Source organism: Myxine glutinosa, chromosome 11 (genome assembly GCF_964187855.1).
Source record: "Myxine glutinosa chromosome 11, kmMyxGlut1.1, whole genome shotgun sequence".
Classification (NCBI taxonomy): Eukaryota; Metazoa; Chordata; class Myxini; order Myxiniformes; family Myxinidae; genus Myxine; species Myxine glutinosa.
In genome coordinates, this window is record NC_136271.1 from 115859712 (window position 1) to 115885931 (window position 26220).

General features: G+C 38.9%; 1 long non-coding RNA gene and 1 other non-coding gene across 2 annotated transcripts in view; both read right to left on the reverse strand.

The window, feature by feature from the left end:
* The window catches only part of LOC144888328 (uncharacterized), a 36330-nt gene extending 12006 nt beyond the window's left edge, over window positions 1-24324 (reverse strand). The window contains exon 1 of the long non-coding RNA XR_013620921.1: window positions 24083-24324. This is a non-coding gene — a long non-coding RNA (uncharacterized LOC144888328). The remainder of the gene's footprint in view (window positions 1-24082) is intronic.
* A 723-nt stretch (window positions 24325-25047) lies between these two features.
* On the reverse strand, window positions 25048-25236 carry LOC137437142 (U2 spliceosomal RNA). The gene has a single exon (XR_010986441.2). It is a non-coding gene; the product is annotated as a U2 spliceosomal RNA (small nuclear RNA).
* Window positions 25237-26220: the final 984 nt, after the last annotated feature.

Sequence of the window (26220 nt, forward strand, 5' to 3'; positions counted from 1 at the left end):
GACTATTGGAAAGTCTTTGGTTGGTGGAAGGAAGAAGCGATGAAGCGACAGGCAAGGTCGAAACAGGCCAGCCTGGCCGGTGAGGTATTAAAACTCAAGGGCCTGAGGAAACAGGTGAATAAAATGCAGGATGAAGCGGTTAAGGAAATAGAGAGGCAGGCTAACGCGCGACTGATGCCGCTCGTTGAAAATCCAGACCCCGCGGTAGGGGAGGTAGTAACCAATCTACCCTCCCCAGCCCCAGACCTAAGCCCTGTCCCGGGGCTTCAGGCGCCATCTATCCTCTCTGCGCCCCCGCCACCACTTCCCTGCAACCCCGCTACCATCGCACCCTAGTTACCCCAGGGGCCGACACCACACGGCACGAAGGTCGTTACCCCCCAGAACCATCCGAGCCAGGGAAATCCGTTTGCACAGCTCAGGGCTAACGGGATAAATAACGGGACCGGTGTTGCAGGGTTCCCGCCACCAGAGGGACAGGACGGGTTATACCCCTCACTGGTAGGCTGTAATGGGAACGAGACCCCCCAAACTACCCCATTGGAATGTAAGGAAATAACAGAAAGGAAAACATTGTGCCCCTTACAAGTTATTGGAGTTAATGCTCAAGGTCAGGGGGTTCGAGAAAGGGTACCATGGAAAGAACCCGCTTTATCAGTAATGCGGGAAAGGATTCAACATTTGCTTATCGATGACCCACGACAGATAGTACCAACCATGTCGAATTGGTTTTTAGTTGGCGAGTGCGACTATCGAGACATAACCCATATGGGAGTATCCGTGCTCCCACCCAAGGTATGGGAAAGGGCTAGACAAAGAGCACAGTGGCCGATGGAGGATCCAAGGGCGGCAGGAGTGGGCCAGATAACACAAGTACAATGGGAGGATCTAAAGGTCCGGTTGCTAGAGTCCATCGAGCTGGCGCTGTTGCCAGCAGGAGGTCCGGACTGGGGAAAAATCGGGGCCATAAAACAAAAGGCAGGAGAATCCATTGGAGATTATCGGGAAAGGTTGGAAAAGGCCATCGCGCGCTGGGGAGGACTGGGTCCGATGCAGCTGATAGGGCTACCCCAACCATTGGTAAACCAATATCTGATAGAGGGGCTCCGACCGGCATTAAAGAAACAGGTACAGTCCGTCCTTTTCGGCTGGAAGGGAATGACAACCAACGATTTATGCGACAAGCTGGAACAATGCCCGGGCTCCTCCTTAGAGGAGAAGAAGGATATTAAGGAGGAAATATTGCAAATGTATGTCCAGGAGAAACGGGCTCAACTTAATCAAAATAAAAGGGGAGATCGGAGTCAGAGCCACATACGCGATCAGTGCCAAAAGTGGGGGCCGGTCCGGGATAACCCCCACGTCTATAACCCCCGCGCACGACAGACCCCCGGAGAATGGCCCACCTATAGAGGCGATTATCCCAATGGAGACTGGATTTGTGATGGGGAAGACTGGTGTGATGGTTATGTCGATGATAATGGACAACTCGACATGGACAAGGCCAGACAGCAAATCCCTACACAATGGACGCAACCCCCACCTCCTCCGCTTCCTACTCCTCCTCAAACCCCTCAAATTTGGACCGTACCAGGACCCCCTCCCCAAATTTGGCACCCACCAAGACCCCTTCTCCAAAACCCTGGACCACCCCCCAATAGTTGGACGCAGGATGGAGCGAAGGGGACCTGAGCCCCGCCTCAGGGTCCGCCGCAATGGCAACAAGTAAACCAGTCACAGTGGGGGCCGCCAGACCGACGGCTGGGTGGAAGGGGTGTCGTAGAGGGACGACCTGTGCCCTCCGCACCGCCATTTCCGCAGGAACCGTGCTTCTATTGCAAGCAATTGGGACACTGGAGACGCGATTGCCCAAGTGCTCGTAGGGGGTTTCCGTACCAGGGCCATCGCGGGGCCTCTTGACGGGACGCTAGCGGGTCGCCTAAGGAGTGTCCTCTCTTGACCATGATGCCGGCAGAGGAGCCGACCTTGACGCTGGACGTGGACGGACGACAATTAGAGTTTCTTGTCGATACGGGCGCGACCCGCAGTACAATTAAAGAGGGGCAACTGCCATCTTTGCGCCCCACGGCGAGGAACGTTCAAATAATGGGCGTTTCGGGCTTACCCCAATCGCTTCCTATTTCGGAGGAAGTGCGTGTAACATGCGGCCCGCTAGAGGCTAAACATGCTTTCTTGATGACCACTACCGCCCCAACAAATTTGCTGGGACGGGACTTACTGTGCCGATTGGGCTGTCAAATTTCATGTACAGAGCAGGGAGTTTTCGTAGATGTCGCGGAATCTAAACACGACTCGTTGATGATGGCATTGTCTCGTCCCGGCCCCACCGCGTATTGGTGGCGCTTGGATGAAGGGGCTCTGGCTACTTGGACACATATCATAGATAATGTGTGTTTGGACAGCTCAGTTGTGCGAGATTGGCTACAACTGCACCAAATTTCGATAAAACACTTAAAGGATAATCCACCCCACTGCACGGCGTATTACAATGCAAAGGGCGAGGACGAGAATTACCGAAAGAAGGTTAAGGAAAAGCTGGGCAAGCGCACGCCTCTACATTTATCACGAATATGGATCGGCCGCGAGGGGATAGGTATCGAGGTAATCCTATCCGCGAGTCAGCGTGCGTTGACCCAATACCCCGCAGGAGCGGCCGCCCATGTTACCCTCACTACTGCCAAGGGGTGGCCACCGGAAAGTGTAGGTTGGATGGTGGGGCGATTACAGGAAGTTCCCTTACAAGGTTATTGGTTTAAGAGGGGCCACTGGACTGTGAGGGAGCTCAATAATGGTGAAGGGTACTCGATTGACATTAAGACACAACTGAGGGATGGAGTGTTCGAAGAGGTAGAGTTGCCCCCTAAGGGCACCTATGCCATGAGGGCAGTGCTTACGGACCCGGGTGAGTCAGACTACCTCCTGGCGGAGGTGCCGGACGACTTATGGCCTCGGTGGGACGACGAGGTTGGACGGATGCGAGACGCCGAACCTTTAGTGATATCAGTGCAGCCGGGGATGCGCTTGCCAAACGTGAAACAATATAAGTTACGACCCGAGGCCGACGTAGGCATAGCACTAGTAATTCAATCCCTGGTGGAGCAGAAAATTATCGTGGAAACTAACAGCCCATGCAATACACCAATTCTGCCAGTAAAAAAGCCGACAAAAGATAAATGGAGGTTTGTACAGGATTTAAGGGAGGTGAACAAGGTGATACAAGGTATACACCCACTAGTGCCGAATGGAGAGACCCTTATGATGTCAATTCCGTCGGACGCAACATACTTCACAGTTATTGACCTTTGTTCTGCGTTTTTCTCTGTGCCTATCGCGGCTGAGTCACAATACTTGTTCGCTTTCACCCATAGGGGGCGCCAGTATACTTGGACAGTACTACCTCAGGGGTTTTCAGATAGCCCCACTCTGTTTTCCCGGCGCTGCACCGCGACCTGGCGGATGTGGAATTGAAGGGAGGGTCAGTGTTGTTGCAGTACATTGACGATTTGTTGATTTGCTCCCCTTCTAAGGAGGCGTGCGAAAAGGATTCCATGGCCCTATTAAAGGCCTTGGCGGCCAAAGGCCACAAAGTAGGCAGACCAAAACTTCAATTTGTGCGGAAGGTTGTAACTTACTTGGGACACGCCATTTCGCAAGGGAAACGGGAATTGGATGCTGGACGGGTGACCGCTATCATGGAGATGCCTCGCCCACGCACGCAACGGCAAATGCTGCGCTTCCTAGGTATGACGGGATACTGCCGCACTTGGATACTTGATTTTGCGCTACTGGCTAAGCCACTGTACGAGGCGACCAAATCAAACGCTCCGGAAGAATTGGAATGGACGGATGAATTGAAGCGATGTTTCGTAGGGCTGAAAAAGGCGTTGGTCACGGCACCGTCATTAGGACTCCCGGATTATGCGAAACCATTTACCCTTTACACTCACGCCGTGGGAGGTTTCGCCCACTCAGTCTTGACACAAACCCATGGGGATAAGGAGCGGCCGGTGGCCTACTTTAGTAAAAAGTTAGACCCGGTCGAACAAGGGTTTCCGGTGTGCCTGCAAGCCGTGGCAGCGGCCAGGTACGCAGTAGAAAGAACAGCGGACATTGTTATGGGACACCCAGTAATGCTACGGGTGCCGCATTGCGTCACTTCGCTGTTGCTACAGCGAAGCACACAGCATTTGTCAAACACTAGATTAATGCAATACGAATCCGCACTGATCACTGCAGCCAACATCACGATCGAACGTTGCACGACACTCAACCCAGCCTCACTGATGCCCACCCCTGAGGAGGGCGAACCCCATGTGTGTGCCGACGTTGTGCAGCTAGTCTCCACAGTGCGATCAGATTTAAAGGACAATCCCCTAGACTACCCCGACTGTACATATTATGTCGATGGATCAGCTAGGCGCGCATGGGACGGGTTCCTGTTGTCCGGGTACGCTGTGTGCTCAGATAGCGAAACGATAGAAAGCGGGCGTCTTCCACCTACATTTTCCGCACAGCAGGCGGAGCTGTGCGCCTTGACCAGAGCGTGCAGCTTGGCGGAAGGCCTTGCCGTCAACATTTACACAGATTCGGCCTACGCTCACGGAGTAGTCCACGATAAAGGGGCCATCTGGAAGATGAGAGGTTTCCTCACATCTGCCGGTTCAGTGATAAAGAATGGCGCGTTGGTAGAAGGGCTCCTCCGAAGCATTTTACTTCCCCGCGCTATCGCGGTGATTAAATGTCGTGGCCACCAAAGTAGTGTATATATGTTGCTTCTGGGACACTCTCATTTTCCCATTGACTTACATGTTAATTTTTCCCCTCCCTCATTGCCCCTAAACACCTCTATTTCTCTCACCCTGTTCTTTATGAACCTTCTCACCTTTTGACATGTTATCCTTATTCATTAGACCACTTAAACAATGGTCCTTCTGTGTGAACCTGTGATCCTTCTGACCTTATGGACCTTTTAACCTTTTACTCTTAATATCATCTGGTGAATCATCTTTGGCCCACTCAAACAACGACCCTACAAATATTTGTTTATGTGTGGGAAATAATTTAATTCTCCTACAACTCTCCTCACCGTCTAATACATTAACAAAAAATATGTTTGAGTTTGGTTCTTTCTCAAGATATTTTAACTGAGCTAAAATAAAATGATAAACCTCCCTCAATGTTATTGTCTGAGCGCCTCCAGCGCCGCCCACTTTTTGGTAAGCTCCGCCCACTTTTGGTAAGCTCCGCCCCCATTTTACTAGGCCCCGCCCACTTCTGCTAAGCTCCACCCACTTTGTTAAGTCCCACCCACTTTATAAACTCTTCAGCATTGTATCATTTCCAGGTAATACATTACATCATTTTCAGGGAATTTCCATCACATCATTTCCAGTTAAGACACGCCCAGGGAATTTCCACAGGAAATGACACACACCCAGCCCTTCTTATAAAAGGCACCGACCACACAGGCTTTTTCAAACACGCTTTCTGCTTCACTTGAGAATGGACTACTATGCCGAAATGGAATGGGATAACTTTGCTATTCCTTGGAGTCCTACTACCTGTGTAGAACTCAACCTTCAGATTGATGAACTGGACTCGAACGTCTTATCAATGGAGGTAAGTTTGTTTATTTATTTATTTATTTATTTAATTAATTGTTTATTTAATTTTTTTTTTTAGATGAGACTCGTGTAAGAGTTAACAAAGTTTATTTTAATATTCATAGAGCTTGATTTATACAAATAAAAATATTGTATTAAATTAATACATTGTTATTTTCTTTCACAGGAAATTGTATCTGAGATACGAAATGAAAATTCTGCTTTTAACACAACTTGGGATGAAGTTATTTTTTTGTTTGAAGACTTTTTGAACAACCAAGACCCCCAGAACGAGTTCTACCTTGATGATCCAGCCAAAGAGTTATACCTTGTAGATCCACAAAATCCTGAAAAAGAGTTTTACCATGATGATACTTGTTGTGAGTTATCAAAACAAAACCCACTGAACAAGTTCTACCTTGATGAGTCAGAATACAAGTCATACATTGGAGACCCACAAATTTCTGAAAATTGGGAAACGGGAATTCTCCCTGATGGTCCGCAGTTATACTATGTGAGACACATCATAGAAACCCTAAAAAATTGGGCAAGGAGAGTTCTCCCTGATGGTCCGCAGTTATACTATGTGAGACACATCATAGAAACCCTAAAAAATTGGGAAACGGGAATTCTCCCTGATGGTCCGCAGTTATACTATGTGAGACACATCATAGAAACCCTAAAAAATTGGGCAAGGAGAGTTCTCCCTGATGGTCCGCAGTTATACTATGTGAGACACATCATAGAAACCCTAAAAAATTGGGAAAGGGGAGTTCTCCCTGATGGTCTGCAGTTATACTATGTGAGACACATCATAGAAACCCTAAAAAACTGGGAAAGGGAAGTTTTCCCTGATGGTCCGCAGTTATACTATGTGAGACTTATCACGGAAACCCCCAATATTTCTGAAAATTGTGGTTCTACCTTGGGGACTTGGAAAGATGGTTATATTTTTGGAGACTCGGAATGGGGGTTTTGTTTTGATGACTCGGAATGTGGTACCTATCTTGGAGGCTCAACAGGAATGTGGTTATACCTTGGGAACTTGGAAAGTTGGTTTTATTTTGGAGACTCTACCTGTGGGGTCCATCTTGGAGACTCTTTGGATTCTAAAGCAATGAACAATGTTCTTTGTTTAATGACGCTTGATTTAAGCAATATCAAGAAAGTTTGAGGAGGAAAATGCTGGAAAATTATTTCTTCCCATTTCTACTTCTTCAAACTTGAAAGCCTTGAAAGACAGAATTGGAAGAAGAGGAAGAAAAAAATAATGAAATACATATTTTAAAAAAAGAAGAAAAAAAAGATTATGTTAGGGTTTGGGTGGGATTTTGAATGTGAGGGTTAGGGATGGGGTTGGGTTAGGGATGGGGTTGGATTAGGGTTGGGATTTTGAATGTGAGGGTTAGGGTTGGGGTTGGGTTAGGGATGGGGTTGGGTTAGGGTTGGGATTTTGAATGTGAGGGTTAGGGTTGGGGTTGGGTTAGGGATGGGATTGGGTTAGGGTTGGGATTTTGAATGTGAGGGTTAGGGATGGGTTGGGGTTGGGTTAGGGATGGGGTTGGGTTAGGGATGGGGTTGGGTTAGGGATGGGGTTGGGTTAGGGATGGGGTTGGGTTAGGGATGGGGTTGGGTTAGGGATGGGGTTGGGATAGGGATGGGGTTGGGTTAGGGATGGGTTGGGTTAGGGATGGGGTTGGGTTAGGGATGGGGTTGGGTTAGGGATGGGTTTGGGTTAGGGATGGGGTTGGGTTAGGGTTTGTATATTATTATGACTCACTCACACATACACAAAAGTTAAGCCCCAACTGGAAAGTTGAGGGATTCTGTGTTTGGGGTTCACAGATTTAAAAACGTATCCCCATTATACACACACAAAAGTTAAGCCCCAACTGGAAAGTTGAGGGATTCTGTGTTTGGGGTTCACAGATTTAAAAACGTATCCCCATTATACACACACAAAAGTTAAGCCCCAACTGAAAAGTTGTGGGATTCTGTGTTTGGGGTTCACAGATTTAAAAACGTATCCCCATTATACACACACAAAAGTTAAGCCCCAACTGAAAAGTTGTGGGATTCTGTGTTTGGGGTTCACAGATTTAAAAACGTATCCCCATTACATTTTATTTATTTATTTATTATTTTCAAGGGTATTATCTGCTTACTTGTGTTTTTTGTAATTCTTGTGAGTAAAATGAACCCAAGATTTCTTCTCCATTTAAATCATATAATTTGTAGGTCCAAGGGACTGTATCCATTACATCAATGATTTTAAATAATTCACGAGTCCATTTTTGTGTATAACCTTTCTCAAAATGACTTTTCCATTTGTATATTCTTACAATATCACCAACTTTAAACTTGGGCTTTCTCAAATTAATCTCCTTTTCATATTCTAATTTTGTAAATGTTTCCGATGGTTTTGATTTTGTTGATGAATGAACTGTATTATTGTAATTATCTACAATATCCTGAATTAAATACACCCATTTTTGAGAACCGAGTTGTGTGAATTTTTTATATAGTCTCTCTTTCAAAGTACGATTAAAACGCTCAATAACAACTGCTTTTCCTTCATTAAAGGTGCTGTATAATTTAATACCCTTCCCCTTAATAAATTTCATGAATATTTTGTTATAGAACTCTGTTCCCTCATCAGTCCATAACTTCTTTGGTTTCCTTTTATCCCGATCAAATATTAGCTTAAAGGCTAACATTAAAGTATCACCCCTTTTATTTTTTAAAGGGACAACCCAGGCAAATCTACTCCTCAAATCAATAACGGTTAAAGCATACCTGTATCCCCTGTCATTATTCAATTCAATTAAATCAGCGGACCATATGTGGTCGGTGTATTTAGAATAAACCTTCCTTCTTTTAAACTTTGTGATTATAGGTTTGTGTAATTCTTCAGCCAAAAGCTCCTCAGTCTTGATGACATCATTAGAGCCTAATAGTTTTTTGAGGAATAACCAAGACCAAGTTTCAATTTAGCATTTATCAAATTTCTCACAATAAACCTATCAACTTTCTCTCTCAACGTTGGATTTTGTATCAAAGACAAATTATACAACATTTCGCTGTTGGCTTTATGTTTTTCAGTCAACGTAGTGGTTTTCCCATAAGCAATATCATGCTTCATACACACTTCGTCAACCCTATTTGTAGGTTTAGACCAAGGTTTAGGATTGTCAGCCTCATCTAATCTTTTATCCAAGTTTGTTCCTGGACCACAGAAAGAATACCCTGGAAGGTGTAATTCCCCTGGAATTCCAGTTGTTGTAAATTTACTTCCTGACAGAAACTTTTGTATGTCTCCTCCTCTTTTAGGAGAGATGAATTGGCACTTTTTAGAGCCACATACTTGACATATTCCTTTTTGATAAACTCTATTATTTTTAGCTTTAACATAAGAGATATTTTTAGATTTAGTTTTCTTTTTACATTTGAGACAATAACTCATATTTATTTATCAGAAAAATTCCGACAGAGTATCAAAACCTTTTTGGTTTTCAACATATACATTTCAATCTTTATTTTTAAAACATAAAGAATCCTAAGGAATGCCTTCACTCTCTCCTCCATTTATTTACAAATAAAAACTAACTAAAGTCAATGACACCAACATCATCAATCACATAATCTTTTCCTTCTTCTTCTTCTTCTTCACCACTTTCTCGTTTAAATCTCCTCCCTGAAATTGAAGACATTGACGTTGTTATTTTTGAAACCATTATCTTCATAAGAGTTGTTAATTCTTTAATTTCCTCTTCGGTGCGTTGAGATTGATTTATTTGCTGTAATACACTCAATCTTTTACGAATCTCACTGATTTCCATCTTTTTATATTTTTCCTCCCTCTCTCTTTGCTCCCTTTCCTCCCTCTCCTCCTTCTCCTTTTTCTCCCTCTCCTCCTCCTTTTTCTCCCTTTCCTCCTTCTCCTTTTTCTCTCTTTCCTCCTTCTCTTCTTTAACTCCTTCCTCATTTATCTTAGCAATTTTTGATATCAATATTTTCACAGCATTCATTCTTTCTTTATTTTCCTCTTCGGTGAGTTGAGATTGATCTTCTTGCTGTAATACATCCACTCTTTTTTGAATCGCTCTGATTTCAATCTCCCTCTCCTCCCTCTCTCTTTGTTCCCTCTCCTCCTTCTCTCTTTTCTCTCTTTCCTCCTTCTCTTCTTCAACTCCTTCCTCATCCCTTGCTACCCTTGAGTTTGAACCCCAAAGAATATTATACATATACTCATCTGGATTTTGAGATATTCTTGTATCTATAATTATTTTTCTCATAATAGGATACCAATAAGATTTGTTGACGATTTCTAAAAGAGTTTTATATTTCATAACTTTGAGAAGTTCATTTTTATTTAATATTTTAAACAAGTCTCTATTTGTGGGTTTAACAATATCAGTATAAGGCCAGTTTTTAATGACAAAATTCCCATGTATATGCTCCAAATCATAAGGTATGTAAATGTAATACCGAGCACCCTTTTCTTGTAGGTATCCTTGAATACAAAAATTATAATTCTCTTGTAGTCTTCTTCCTGCCATTTATGTATCAGAAATATATGTGAGATTAATATTATGACAGGTAATACCACCCCATCTTCCCACTACCAAATTGGTTTGTATTCCTTGGCTTTCTATCCTTATCTCATGACCTTCCTTCTTTGTCATGCTAACCATCGCTATACTATCATATATTTTTCTTTTCTTAAAACCATGTATTTGTTGTTTATTAATTGTACTTCCACATAAATCCTTATCCTCACCAAGTGGATAATATTCTTCTTTACGAGACTGATTAAAATCATGTAGGTCTTCTATGTTTATTGAAAAAGACCAATTATACCCTAAATCAGGCATATCATACCCCCATTTATTAATTCGCATATTAACTATATGTCCTTCTTTATAAAATTCAATTGTAAGCAGGTAGTTAAATTCAATGAGGAAAGGTGTATGGTCAGTATAACCAGGTGTTGTGGTTGTAAATTTTACTTGTTTAACAAAACGTGCTGTTTTCTTTAAAAATATATATTGTGATAAATCACTTAATCTAATTAAGTCATTCGCATCTGTAGGGTTTGGATAATTGATTAATTTACAAGTATTCTTCATATTAATATTTTTACTTACACTATATTTTTGTCGTTCAGCCTGTGCCTTTGTATAATAATTTGATAAATCAATATCCTGAGAGGATTTTCCAAAGATAGAACCATCTTTTCCAACATGTCATTTATATTAGATAAAAAATGATATCATAAAAATTTTCATTATTGTTGAGTTGAAATAATACATATAAACATAATTGACCACAACATTTAGAATTAATTTCTTGAACTTGAAATGTTTGATAAACACCATTCTGTAAGAATTGTATTACTTCAACAGGTGGTGGCATACCATAACTATCAAAATAATATTTATCCTGACTATTATGAATACAAACCCAATGAGAGCCATTCTGTGTGTCTAAATTCATAATAATATTCTTTGTATTCTTATTTATATGTATTAATTCATCTCTCATACAAATAACCACATTATCAATTTTTAGTGTTTTACAATACTTAGCTAGTTCTATATTTGACATTGTATTCTTTCCAAATTGTTTAAACCATTTATCCATTTATTTATGAGAAAGATACAATCCATTACCCCGTTTAGTTAGTTTAACACCCGCTTGAGCGGTAGAGGAAAGCATATCTCCAACCAACAATCTAGCTTTATCAGGTAGACTTTCAAGTTTTTGAGCAAAATCTACAATTACACCACTTCCACTAATTTGTTTCTCCAACTCCTTGTTATGTCTTTCCAATTCTTTTTGAGCTTTTAGTTGTGCCTTCCTTTCGTTAGCAGTTTTTACCGCTGCTGAAATACCACCAGTCAATGCTCCCGCCGCACTTAAACCAGCAAATAAAGGAATTAGAAACGGGAGAAATCCTCCTCTTGACTCGTCTATTGAATATTTCTTTAACATAGGTTTCGTCATTTTAATTTTAAGAGATCCAACATCATTTAGTGTTTTTACTTGTGTGTGTGTGAGTAAAACATCAATTCTTACAGCTCCTTTTCTTTGAATTGTATTAACATTAATAATACAAGGCTTTTGATTTTGAATACAAGATGTTAATTTATTAAGATTGATTTGATTAACATATACCCCAACCATTTATTTATGAGAAAAAACCTATGTGATATTAATCATAACACCATTATCTGTATTAATCTGTAATTCTGTTTCCTCCAAAAGCAAACAATATGCATTAACCTCTTCACTCTCCCCTCTTTCAATGTATAGAGAAGTATCCACTCGATTAGACTTTATAGTTTCCTTTTGAGAACTCAGGTCAATTGCGTAGATTGTATAAAGTTTTTGAAACGCAACCATATCCAAAATAGGATCATTATTACCATTACTTTCACACACCTTTTGGTAGGACTTGTAGGCTTCTGCATAATCATTTTTTTCCCAATCAATTTCCAATCTATCTCGCGGATAAAATGTGCCATCAAGAGAAACCCGAAGTTGTTTCACCTTAGCATTATCACTCAGCGCATTATTCTTATCAGTGCCTTCATCTCCATCTGGTTTCTTAAAAATGAGCCATAGGTATCGTGGCTTTCCTTGAAGAACACCTAAATTCCAAGTGTAGGTAGTGTGTTCCAGTTTAACGTGTTGACATCTTCTTTTAAGGTATGATACATTTAGTGGTTTCTTTGAGTTAAGTCTTCTATTTAACATCTCTTCCGTTTTAAGATTAGGAGTATATTCACTAATATACCAACACAAATCATTAATAACAAATTTATTATTATCACCAAAAGCATTTTGAGCCCCAAAAAGCAATCTATTTACATTATCATTCCTTTGTAGTTGAAATCTAATTTTAAGACCATACAAAACTTTGTCATAATCACAAAATCTAAATATACCTTTCAGAGGTACTGCTACGGTAAAACTATTCTCTGGTTTTGTGTCATCATTATACATTGCCTTCCTTTGACTATAACCGGGGTCAGCATTTGTTCCCGTTGACATATCAGGAATAAAACCTTCAACAGCTCCCTTACCCATTCTATCACTAAACGAATATAGTGTAAATTTCATCATTTCAGATGTAGCAGAGACGTAATCAACCGCTTCAACCTCTTGTGTTCCAATATACAGGCGGACACTGTCAAACATTTTCCAGAAGAAATCATTTACGAGTGTAGCATTAGTATTATTCGCAGCCTTAGTGAATTTAAATTTACACAGCAAGAAACTATCAGCTATATTCAAGTAAGTTTGTTGATTATTTATTTCAAAACTTTTTGTTCCGTTTGAATTCCAGTCTGTTCCTGTTATAGCATTTACCTTAAAATAGTCTTCCTTTTTTGTGGAGTTTGAAATGATAATTGTATCATCCAAATCATAGATACTATCAATCGCTTCCATACTTGTATTTATATAGTATTAAAATCGTTGAAACCCTGACCCAAGTATTTTAATGATTTTTTGTCGTTCTTGTGAAGATAGTTGAGTTTTACCTTTTTTTATTTCTTTGATTGCTTGTAATTTATGAGACTCCTTTTGAGCATCTTTTATACTCTTTATAGCACCCGCAACGGAGCCCACGGCAGAAGCAGTTGAACCAATTAGGTCTTTATGTTTAAGGATGGTTGAACCAATACCCATTAGAGTATCAATTATCCCATCTCCTTTATTTCGAAATTGATGACCTACACCTCGTTGTCTCTTAGGTTTATAGTATCCTTTACCCACATACCTTGTATAGTATGGTGAAAGGTACATGCCCTCCCCTGTAATTATTTTATATTTTCCCAACTCATGTTTTCTCACAATAACCATTATTTATTTATTGAAAAACTTCACGTAGGTGAATTCTGATGGATATAATTTCATCATTAAAGGATATCATACGATTATCTTGGTCGGTTATCCTAAAATTTACTCTGTATATGGTTTTTCCTGACACAGGTAAATAGACAAGATTTTTTGGTTCCATATTCAATTTATAACCAATCGGGGTTGAGTATGCACTGAATGAAAATATTGTATTTGTTCTTATTCCATCGTTATAAGCACCATCAATCAAATCACAATGAATTAATACTGAATTTATACCGGAGGATATTTGGATAACATTATCACTGTAAAACGTCCCGTTATTTTCAATCTTTTTTGAAGAGAAACCCAATAGCTCTCTAAACGAATTTTCAATCGTGAAATCAACTTTATAATTATTTTTAAGTTTAATAGTTGATTTTGAAGTGTGTTTTTGAATATCTATTACAATATTTTTTGGTTCATCACCCTTTTCTTTCATAAGGCGAGAGACTTCTGAAGATATTTGAGAAATCTCGTAAGCTCCAGGTGAAACGGTTATAGTTTTATATCCACTTCCTGGATTATAACTAAACTTGTTGTTTTTCTCTGTGATATTAAAAAGGGTATTGTAAGTTTCCATTGACAACAAAGATGCCTCATATGAGGTAAGGGGGTCAAGTTGTAGTGGGTAAGGGAATGAAGCTGTGTAATCGCTCGTTGTGAAATTAAAACTAAGAATTGTGCTTCTCATCTTATTTAATATCTAATAAAATATCTTTGTATTGACATTTATTAATTATTTTCATGCTCATCAACTGATCTAAAATGGCTGAGGATTCATTAAAACAATTGTTGTTTCCAGCCTTCTTACTACCTAACAACAATAATAGCCTATTAACTAATTGTGATGGGTCATTTGGAAGAAAACTAACACCCGAACCAAGCTTACTTAAAGCATCAATAATATGTTTCTCCTTCTCATTCTTCTTACTTTTACCAGCAACAGAAACTCCATAATCAAGTGCATTTAGCAACTCAATATATACCCTATCTTCCTCTCTTTCCATATCAAGTGGTTCCTCAAAATATTTTGAACCGCTGAATCCGGGGTTTGTTAGAAGAAACATTAATCTTGGAGTTAATTTAACATTTGGTTGAGTAGAACTCAAGAACATCAATTCATCATTAAATATCAATACCTTTTCTTCCACAAGATGAAACACTGCTGGTTCTTCTGTTGGAATGAGACCTGCTCTGGTTTTTGAATCTGCCAAATATTCATTGTTTTGAAGAGCTTCCACTACATAATTAGGGGGTTGATTTACCTCCTCAAGTTTCTGAAATAATTCTTCATCATTATATTCTAATTTTCCAAGTTCTTGTTTTGTTATCTGACTGAAATCTTTGAGCATTTGAAGTCTTTTCGGAGTAAATTCTACCGTGGGAACTGTAGGGTGTTGAGTTTTTAAAAGCGGTTTAAAAAATTTCTCTTGTTTTCTTTCAAAGGCTTCTTCACCAGTTAGTTTCTGTCTCCGTTTCTTCTTTATCTCTTCCTGTTGCTTTACAACTTTTGAAACCAACTCTTGATGTTCTTTAAACTTTCTTGCTCTTTCTTCGGTATTCATTTTCTGTATTTATTTATTGAAAAATATCATTTAATGAATTGTAAAGGTCAATGGGAAAATTTTCCTTTTCTTTATCATTATAGTAAATGTGTTGAAATAAATCCTTTTCTTTAAATATTTCATCAAATTCTTTATTGGTATTAATACGAGTTGTTATTTCTTCTTCACTAATACTTGTATCTCTGCTTTTCATACGTTTGCGTTGAGTCTCCTCATCGATATCAAAACCGAATGATAAAATCTTAACTCCATCACCACACAATTGTTTAATAATTTGTCTCATTCCTTCAGGATTAGTTTCTAAAATCCCAAGACCATTAGATTTTACTTTATTTAACTCACTCTTACAATGTGAATATTTTGTAGAACCAAGAGAGACCTCCTCAAATATTTGACCTTCGTTCCTCAATCGCATATGTTCCTCCATTGAAATGTAGTAATAATCTTTCCCTTCTACTTCTCCTGGTCGCTTTGCTCTGGTTGTAGTACTCACAAAACGAATCATAGGGTGTTTTTAAAAAAAAACTTACAATCTTTTCATTTTTACTATTCAAGAGTTTAGATTTATGAAAGTTCTTTCCAGAAGCAGTTTTACCCACAAGGTTAATAATAATTGTTGTCATTTATATATGTAATTATGTTTAAAATAAAAATACATCCTTTAATATCTCATCTTGTTTCACAACAATATATTTATATTTTTCAATCGTGTGTTTCATATAATTTTCAAATTCTTTTTTACTACATAACGTAGAGCAATTATCTCTCCAAAAATTATTTACATCTATTGAATTTAACTTAAATAAAATAAAAGTATTGGCATTGTTTCTTATTGAGCGTCGAGGGAGTTGAAAATATGATTGACTAAGATATATACAATTACAAGAAGAATGTCTCCCTCTTGTATAGTAGCTATCCATTACTGTTTGGTTTCTCTCATTAACACAATCATCAAAGATGACGAGGTTCTTTTTTGATTTATCTAAATCTTGAGGTGAAGGTATATCATCCGTATTATCACTGAGAATACAAGTTATGGGTTTTGGTTTCGATTTTGATTTCTGTGTATCACAAAATAATTGTATTATATCTTCAATATTATAATCATTTAGTTTGTTTTGAAGTTTAAATAAACCGATAATGTCTTCCTTTTTAAGACCCGCATTAAAACCCTGTGAGAGTAGTTGATACTCGGGTTGAAAACTTGACTTTGTAAAAATTATTAAATTATCATAATCTAAAAAATTAGAACCAAGGAGCATCTTTAAAAGTAAACAGGTTTTCCCACATCCGCTTGAACCAACTATTAGACATCTCAATGAATTTGGAATGTTTTTATGGTTATTAAATTTTATCTTATTTTCCCAAACGGGTAAAAAATCATTCATTTATATACTTGGAAAACAAGTCATCTAACTTTTTTTGAGCTATTTTAGAAACTCTATATTTTATCCTGAGTTCGGGTTTAATTTCAAAATAATTCATTATTTTATTTATATAGTATCTTGTATTAACATTTCCATTAAAATTATTTTGAATAATAAATATCATTAAACCCTTATACATTTCCTCAATACAAATAGTCTCTTCCCTTGAAAGAAATGGTGTATTATCATCACAATACTTAACATTCATCTCTCTTAATAATCTTGTAAAGTAATTCATTTTTGGTTCTAATTTAAAAGAGTTATATATTTTTTTATATTTTTTATTATCATTAATTAAAATTAAATCACAGAAAATACATTGTTTATATGAACCCTCATTATTAAGCCCTATTCTATCACAAGCCGGACAATTCTCTAATTTATCATATGGAGAGTCTGGAAATTCTAAATATCCTTCAGAACTTATCATATTTATATAGTAAATTTTTACTTAAACTAAACGCAAGTTTATTCATTAATAAATACAATGTTTCAAAGCACAAAAGACAAATTTCAATCAATCTCTACTTCGGTGGAAGATATAGAAAAATATGTCAAAGATGTTAAATTGAACAAAGATAAATATGGAAATTTTTGGGTAAAACCAGTTATGGAAAATAACATGAGCCCCTCTATTTCATTTAAAGGAAGAGCTCTAACTATACCTGGAAAGACATCCATTAAAGTAAATCTAACAAAAGTTTCTCCTCTACTCCTGGCAATTTATTCAAAGCTTGAAAAAGTGATTGACCACGATACTTTGAAAAAGAATGATAAGACCATCAACAATACTCGTGGAGAAATTTGTATTTACTTTAATAATCCAAAGGGTGTAGATCTAAGTAAAATGAATGATGTTAATATTTCTGGTGAAATGTCATTTCGTTCTATGATAGTTAGAGATTATTTAAAGATAACTTTTGATATTAAAAATGTAGAGATTGAATCCGTTAATGAAAGAAAGTATATTGGTATAGATGGAAAGGTTTTTTCTGCTAATTAAATATGAGTCATTACAGCAGTGAAGATTTTACTATTTCATTGAACTCGGACGATAGTGATGATAGTATTTCATTGAACACAGATGATAGTTATGATACTAATAGTTTGTGCTCAAATGATAGTTATGAGAGTAGCTTTATTGATGACTCTGAGTATGATTCTGAGTATTCATGTGATAGTTATGACTTCGATGATTCTGAGTGAAAAAGTGTTTTAGTTTAAGCACAGCGATATATATAAAACGGAGCTGTAAAGCTCAAAAGTGTTTTATTTTAAGCACAGCGATATATATAAAACACCACGTTTTCTCACGCTATAAATATGGTTTATTGTGATACTTGCGAGAAGGAAGTAAAATATTATAAACAACATATTCTCACCGCAAAACATACATACAACATTCTTAACAAACTTTCCCCTCTTCCACCTAAAACAAAACATTGTAAGGTCTGTAAAACAACCATCCTCAAGAAGGGGTTTAAAGCCCATCTTAAAACTAACAAACACTTGTCAAAATTGTTTACTATTAAAAACTCTGATGGTGCATTCAAAGGACATATTAAAATAAGAGTCTTTAACTTCAAACCTCCTGAACCAGGGTCTATAGTTGATGCTGTAGAAATAGTTAAACCTGCTGTTCAAACGTTGATTGAAAAAACACTAAAAGAAATGAAACCACTTAAATTTTATATGGGAGTAAAATTAGAAATGACAAAGGACGAAGGAGTTATAGATACACCATACATGAGAACTGAGCCACACTTTATATCTTCATATCAAGATTTTAAAACATCAGCAGTCTATGATGAACTTATTAAACAAGAGCAAGATGTGGATAATTCAATCGTAGGAAGTGGATTCAATATAGGAAAAATTATTTACATAGACATTCATATTCTTAAATCAGATCCTCTAAAAGCTTCTTCTTACATTGATTTACCCAGTGTTATCAAAAATAGAAAAGCAGTTATCAATATCAAAAATAAAGACAATAAATGTTTTCTCTGGTCTATTCTAGCACACTTACATCCTCCACATTTTCATGATGAAAGAGTATCTCATTATAAAAAAATATGAGAATACATTAAATACAAAAGATCTAAAGTTTCCGATGACTTTAAATGATATTCCTAAATTTGAAAAGTTGAATAATTTATCAGTTAATGTTTATGGTCTAACAGAAACAAACAACATTCAGGTTTTAAAGCTTTCTGACAATTGTAAACAAACTCATATTAATCTTCTATATTTTAATTCAGACGAAAATTCACATTATACATACATCAAAGATATTACAAAATTAATAAAACCACAAGTATGTAAAAGAACAAATAAAATATATATTTGTATGCGTTGTCTTAACTTCTTCCATACACAAGAAAGATTAGATAAACATTCAAATTATTGTGGTGAACATAAATCAACGGTAATCAACATGCCTAAAAAAGACTCAAAGATCACATTCAAAGATGAAAAGAAAACAATAAAACATCCATTTGTTATATATGCTGATTTTGAAAGTATTTTAGAAAAAATTGATACTGCTTCTCCAGATCCAAAAGAATCATACACAAATAAATATCAAAAACATACTCCTTGTGGTTTTTGTTATTATATCAAATCATCCGTTGGTGATAAATATAACAAGTTAGAGATGTATAGAGGCTCAAATACCCCAGAGGAGTTTGTGAAACGACTAGAAAAAGACTGTGTTCGATTAACCAAGATAATGAGAGAAACCAATAAACCAATGTCCTTAACAAGTAAAGAAAAAAGGGAATTTATAAAAAACAATGTCTGTCATATTTGTGAGGAGAAAATTGGTAAAGGTCGAAAGGTTAGAGACCATTGTCATCTCACTGGTAAATATAGAGGTCCGGCTCATCAAAGTTGTAATATTAATTATCAACTCCCCTCTTTCATTCCTGTCTTTCTTCATAACAACGCTCATTATGATACACATCTATTTATCAAGGAACTCTCAAAGACTTCTGGAAGTATCTCAGCAATTCCAAACACGGATCAGAAACACATTTCATTCACAAAAACAATTCACACATCTCCTATTACTCATATCAGATTTCTTGATACATTTAAATTCATGGCAAGTCCATTGGCTAACTTGGTTCAAAATCTAAAAGAGTTTCCATGTCTTTCAGAGTATTTTTTAGATAAAGATTTTCTAACACAAAAGGGAATTTACCCCTATGACTATATGGACTCATTTGAGAGATTCAATGAAACACAACTTCCTTTAAAAGAAAATTTCTATAACAAATTAAAAAATAGTCATATATCTGATAAAGATTATGTACACGCACAAAATGTTTGGAAAAAATATAACATTAAGAATCTTGGTGAGTATCACGATTTGTACCTCAAAACTGATGTGCTTTTGTTGGCTGATGTGTTTGAGGCTTTCAGAACAATCTGTCATTCTGGATATGGATTGGATCCTGCTCACTATTACACTGCTCCTGGATTGGCTTGGAGCGCGATGTTAAAAATGACAAAACAAGACTTGGATTTGATAACCGATGTTGATATGCTTTTGATGATTGAAAAGGCAAAGAGAGGAGGAATTTCACAAGTCTGTTCAAAGAGATATGCTAAAGCAAATAACAAGTACATTCCAAATTATGATCCATCGGTAGAGAGCTCCTACTTGATGTATTATGATGCGAACAACCTGTATGGCTGGGCAATGTCTCAGGCTCTTCCTTATGGAAAACTTAGATGGGTAAAGGAAAAAGATTACAAAAAGGTTTTACAAGATGTATGTATCTCTACACAAAAATAATTGGATGATTCAAAGGTTGGTTATTATTTTGAGGTCGATTTGAAATATCCAGAGGAACTTCATAACCTACACAAAGATCTCCCATTTGCTTGTGAAAAGGAAAGTCCAAAGAAGGAGTGGTTAAGTGATTATCAACAATCATTTAATATAGGTGAATCAACAGAAAAATTACTTACTACATTATATAACAAGAAAAATTATGTTCTACACCAAAGAAATTTGCGACAATATTGTTATGAATTTGGTAGAGCAACATCTAGAGCTAGGTAGATCTGAATAGGTAGGTATTCGGCTGTCGTGACAGGGACTCTACATGTAATAAGTTCTTGATGTTTAGGCGTTTGTCGGGGGAAGATGTATGATTGTGGATCTACCTCGAGGTTCGAGTGTTAAATAGTGAGGGATTAAAGGTAACGCCCCTGTGAGTTTCACCTAGTAGTCAAACCTTTGTCCATTATGGCACTGCAAACCACATAAACATTAGTTAGGTCCTTAGCGCAACATTAAATAATTCCTTTCCCTGACAATGACTTAGGAACAAACGGACAGGAAACCAGGCCAAAACCACCGCCACAATTGGCCGCCACCGTTTACACCTCCAAGGCCTACAAACCTCGCCTGGCACGTGTTATAACACAAGGACCGCGGGGTCGGGGACGGGAGATGTCAGGAGTGGGATGCCGCCCGCAGAGGGCGTGACCTGGGCGAGCCGGCGAGTTGGGAGGCTATTATTGGCTGAGGAGTGCGCCAATGTGACGTCATCGGCCAGAGATATTAGCGACGGTCGGACGCCATTTTGTAGGCAGTTCGTGGAGGCAGTTCGTTGAACAGTTGGCACACAGCAGGCAGTTCGTTGAACAGTTGGCACACAGAGACAGTTCGTTGAACAGTTGGCACACGGGAGGCAGTTCGTTGAACAGTTGGCACACAGCAGGCAGTTCGTGGAGGCAGTTCGTGGAGGCAGTTCGTTGAACAGTTGGCACACAGCAGGCAGTTCGTTGAACAGTTGGCACACAGAGACAGTTCGTTGAACAGTTGGCACACGGGAGGCAGTTCGTTGAACAGTTGGCACACAGCAGGCAGTTCGTTGAACAGTTGGCACTGAACAGTTGGCACTGAACAGTTGGCACTTGGCTGCCAGCACTCCCGCAGAGAGTCGAGTCGAGTGGAGTTCAAAGGAGTCCTTCCTGTCCCTGGTCAAGTGGAGTTCGGTTGCTCTGTGCAGCCCGCGTTGGAGGTCGTCGACGCATGGTGCTTTTTGGTGCGTGGTGCTCGGCCTTGTGGGACTTGGAGCGAGGGACCTCGTGGTGTGCGATCGGGCCGAAAGGAGCGGTGTTGGACGGCCGCCACAAAGACGACGAAAGACAGACAAGATAAGCCCGCATCCGCGTACATTTTGAACGACGTGACGTATTCTTTTCGTAATTCATCTCCCTCGTTTTGTGTTTGCTGTCAGTCGTGTGGGGACGTCCCGATCTAGGATATTAGATTTACCGGCGCTGCTTTGTCACTGTCTTTGCTTTTATTTAATAAATCCTTGTATTATTTTTGTATATATCTGAACGCAGTTTCCTGGGTGTTTGATTTTAATAGATAAGGCGGCGGGGGGGGGGGGGAGCTCCGCCGTGTCCGCCATTCCGCGCGTTTAACTTTGTGTTGAGTTTGAATCCGCCATTGAGTTTTCGCCTCGGGAGTGTAAAGTCTCGCAATCGGCCATCCGTAACTGTGGTGTTAATCACGGTTGCGTAACAATATTTATCAAAAGGTCTAAGAGTAGAGAAGATCCATAGGGTTCTAAAGTTCAATCAAAGTCATTGGTTGAAGGGGTACATTGATTTTAATACACAAAGAAGAACAGAGTCAAAAACAGATTTTGAGAAAGACTTTTATAAATTGATGAATAATGCGGTCTTTGGTAAGACCATGGAGAATGTGAGGAAAAGACAAAATATCAGACTATCAACATCTTGGGAACAAGCATCAAAATTAATTAATAGACCGAGTTTTACTAGAGCTGAGGTCTTTACTGAGAACTTTTGTGTGATCCATTTGATTAAAGAGAGTATCGAAATGAACAAACCTATTTATATTGGAACATCAATTCTTGATTTATCAAAGTCATTAATGTATGATTACTTTTATAATAACTTGAGGAAGAAATATCAAAATGATGTTAATCTACTTTATATGGATACAGATAGTTTTATTTTGCAAATTAATACTGATGATGTTTATTCAGACATGAAAAATGACATTAATATCTATGACACTAGTAATTACAGTCCAGAGAGTGAGTTGTTCTCTTCTAAAAATAAAAAGGTGATTGGAAAGTTTAAGGATGAATTAGGAGGAAATGTCATGAGTGAATTTGTGGGATTGAGGTCTAAGGCTTATGCTTATAAATACATTGTGAATAATGTTGAAAAAACTGATAAGAAGTTAAAAGGCATAAAGAAAAATGTCATTAAAGAAACAACAAGTGAATCCTCTTGGATTGCGCTGAGGTTTCGGGCATGGAATTTCGAGCCTCGATCATGGTTCGAGCCTCGATCTTGTATACAAAAATAATAATAATAATAATAAGAACCTTGGGCCGAATCTCACGCTTCACCAGTGCGCATGCGCGAATTTACGTCACGTCGGCAGCGAGAAGGGGTTCCCCAACACGAACCAATCAGGAACTGCCACGTCACACTTATATGATCTCAGAATTCCTGTGACAGGAATTTGCGTTACACTGGCTGGAAGTCATTCGCTAGAGGCGCTTCCTCAGCGCTAATAAACTTTAAGGATTATTATAACTGTTTAACAACAAAGAAAGAAGAGTTTAGAAAGATTAATGGAATAAGAAGTTATAAACATAAATTATATTCAGAAGAGGTGAATAAGAAAGCATTGGGGGCTTTTGATGATAAGAGGTTTATTTTAGAAAATGGAATTGATAGTCTCCCTTATGGTTATATAAGTATATAAGTGATAAGTTAAAAAGGGGGGTTAGGGATTTTAACGGGCTACCGCCGCCTTTTTACTATTATATAAATGATAGAACCAAGTACCAACCAGACTAAAGAATGGAGGTGTAATCAACCTTGGTATATAAATGGTAAACATAACGAATGTGAAAAATATCAAATAGGTATAATTGAAAAGACAACTGGTAAAAAAATTTACAAAACAAATAAGAGAATTAATTTAAATACCGGTGAATTGGGTAAAAAAGATGGAAATATTTTTGAGTGGACGGAAAACTTTGATGGTTGCCAGGAAAATATATACTTTAATTAAAAAATGGTATGTGGCACTGGAGGCGCTCAAACAAGAACATTGAGGGAGGTTTACCATTTTATCTTAGCTCAGTTAAAATATCTTGAGAAAGAACCAAACTCAAACATATTTTTTGTTAATGTACTAGACGGTGAGGAGAGTTGTAGGAGAATTAAATTATTTCCCACACATAAACAAATATTTGTAGGGTCGTTGTTTGAGTGGGCCAAAGATGATTCACCAGATGATATTAAGAGTAAAAGGTTAAAAGGTCCATAAGGTCAGAAGGATCACAGGTTCACACAGAAGGACCATTGTTTAAGTGGTCTAATGAATAAGGATAACATGTCAAAAGGTTAGAAGGTTCGTAAAGAACAGGGTGAGAGAAATAGAGGTGTTTAGGGGCAATGAGGGAGGGGAAAAATTAACATGTACGTCAATGGGAAAATGAGAGTGTCCCAGAAGCAACATATATATACACTACTGTCATACCTTGGGCCTGTCAGCACCAGCCATATTTGACCGATCAGACCAAGGAGGACGTGTGGCAGCACCAACGTTACGTCCACCATGTGGCGCTCGACAATGATCCACCCGGGCGCTGGTGAATGAATCGCAGGCATTTTCAAAATCCTGTCACACGTCCGCATCACGTGTTATGTACGCTCAACCCACACTTGAGGAAAAGCGAGGCCGATCTCAGCATCGCCCCGGAGGAGAACGGGTTTGTGGGATCGGGGACGAACTGCGACGAGATGAGGGAGGATAGATCAGGCCGATTGGCAATAAGAGCGGTTGAGGCCACATTCGTGGCTCCATTCACCAATTCAAACACCCTCTCCACACCACAGCGCGGGACGGTCTCCTTGTCGTTACATTGGCGACATGGCATTCTCTGTTCAGGGTGGAGCCATGCCTGTTTTAACTGGCGAGCAACATTATTGCTATTTCGGAACCCCTCGCGGTGTGTATAGCGACCACGACCCTTTTTAGACCTCAGGGTAGAAATTTGGCCGCTCTAATTGTAGTTCACCACATAGTTTGAGGGGTCTCTAGAGGACAAGATCCGCACTGCCTGAATGACAGTTTGGATGTTTGCTAAAACCCCGGGGTGCTCTAACCCCAATCTACCAACATCACAGCCCGCAAAATATAATTATTTGTGGTACAGACCAGAAGCTAGCAGATCGTCATTGCGACCCCAACCACCACAACCACCAACTGTATGGCCCAATCTCCCAATGGTGAAGAATCATTGAAAAAAAAAAAAAATTATACGAGCCGGATCCAGATCTTCACCCAAATCGAATCATTTCGTCCTTGTCCCATATTATACCGCTCCGCCAAATTTTGTACGAATCTGTCGAACTTTTTGGGATAACTTGATCATAGACAGAGACAGGCAAAGCATTTTTGATAGAAGAAGAATCTTTTCTTTGTTTCTCAGGTTCCCCCAAAGGGGGTGCACCGTTCCCGGAGGTACTGCAATACCGGGTCGATGCGTGGAGCGGACGGAGCAAGCCCCTAATCCAACTCCCGATGCCAAAAATCCATTTAATAGACTAGTCCCGCATTGCAGGACATATCAGCTATTAAACTGATAAGAACAGATACTATGACGATTTTTTATTAAAATGAAAACCAGCAAACAAGTGTCAACCATCAAAGCAAGTCACAATTGCTCAATTGAAGATCCTCCACAACAATTACAACATATTCCGTAAATCCACATAAAGAAACATCTCTCTCTTAAACAAGGCAAGAACATAATTCATAGAAAAATGATGCATCCCATAACATGCTGAGACCCTCGCCTTCCACAAGGCCATTTTCAAACAATTCAATATTTTCCAGAACACGATTTGTTTCGGTTTACATTGATTGCCAAACGGACCGTACAAAATCATTTCCCAACTTAAAGTAAACTTAACCTTTAACTTGCACAAAAACTTACACAAAACCTCATTCCAAACTAAGGAAGCAAAAACACAATCCCACCAAAAATGCCGAACTGACTCCGATTCTTGACATCCAATATATGGGCATTTATTGGTGGAGACATGACCTCGTACTGCTTGCACAGCCCTACATGGCAACAATTGGCACACAGATAACCAGGCAAGGTCACTTTGAGCTCCAGTAAGGGCCTGGGACGAAACATTCCGCCACACCGCCAAAGTTATTTCCCTTTGAAGACCACCTATCGGTAACACCTCTTGTACTTTCTTCTCCTTCATCAAGTTATGAAAACTCCACTCAAAATCATCCCCCAAACTACCCTCCCGAACAAATTCTTTCAATACCGAATAGGGATACTTGGGATTCCAATCATATGGTCTACCCAAACCCACACGCTTCCCCCGAACCCTGTTCAACTCAGGCAGAATATAATACCCAACGGCTGCAGAGAAGAGGTCTGATGCCTTCCCCGCCATCGTCATGTGCAGTGCCACGAAGGCTGCTCTTAAACTAGCTACCAAGTCTGGGCCGCCCCTTCCCCCTTCCAGTTGTCGACACCTAGCCGGTGCTGAGAAGGCCGATAAAACCATGGCTTACACATAAACTGAAAAACCAAACTCCTTAACCTTGCAGCAATTCTTTCTGCTGGAGGGAACACCTCCGCTAAAAAC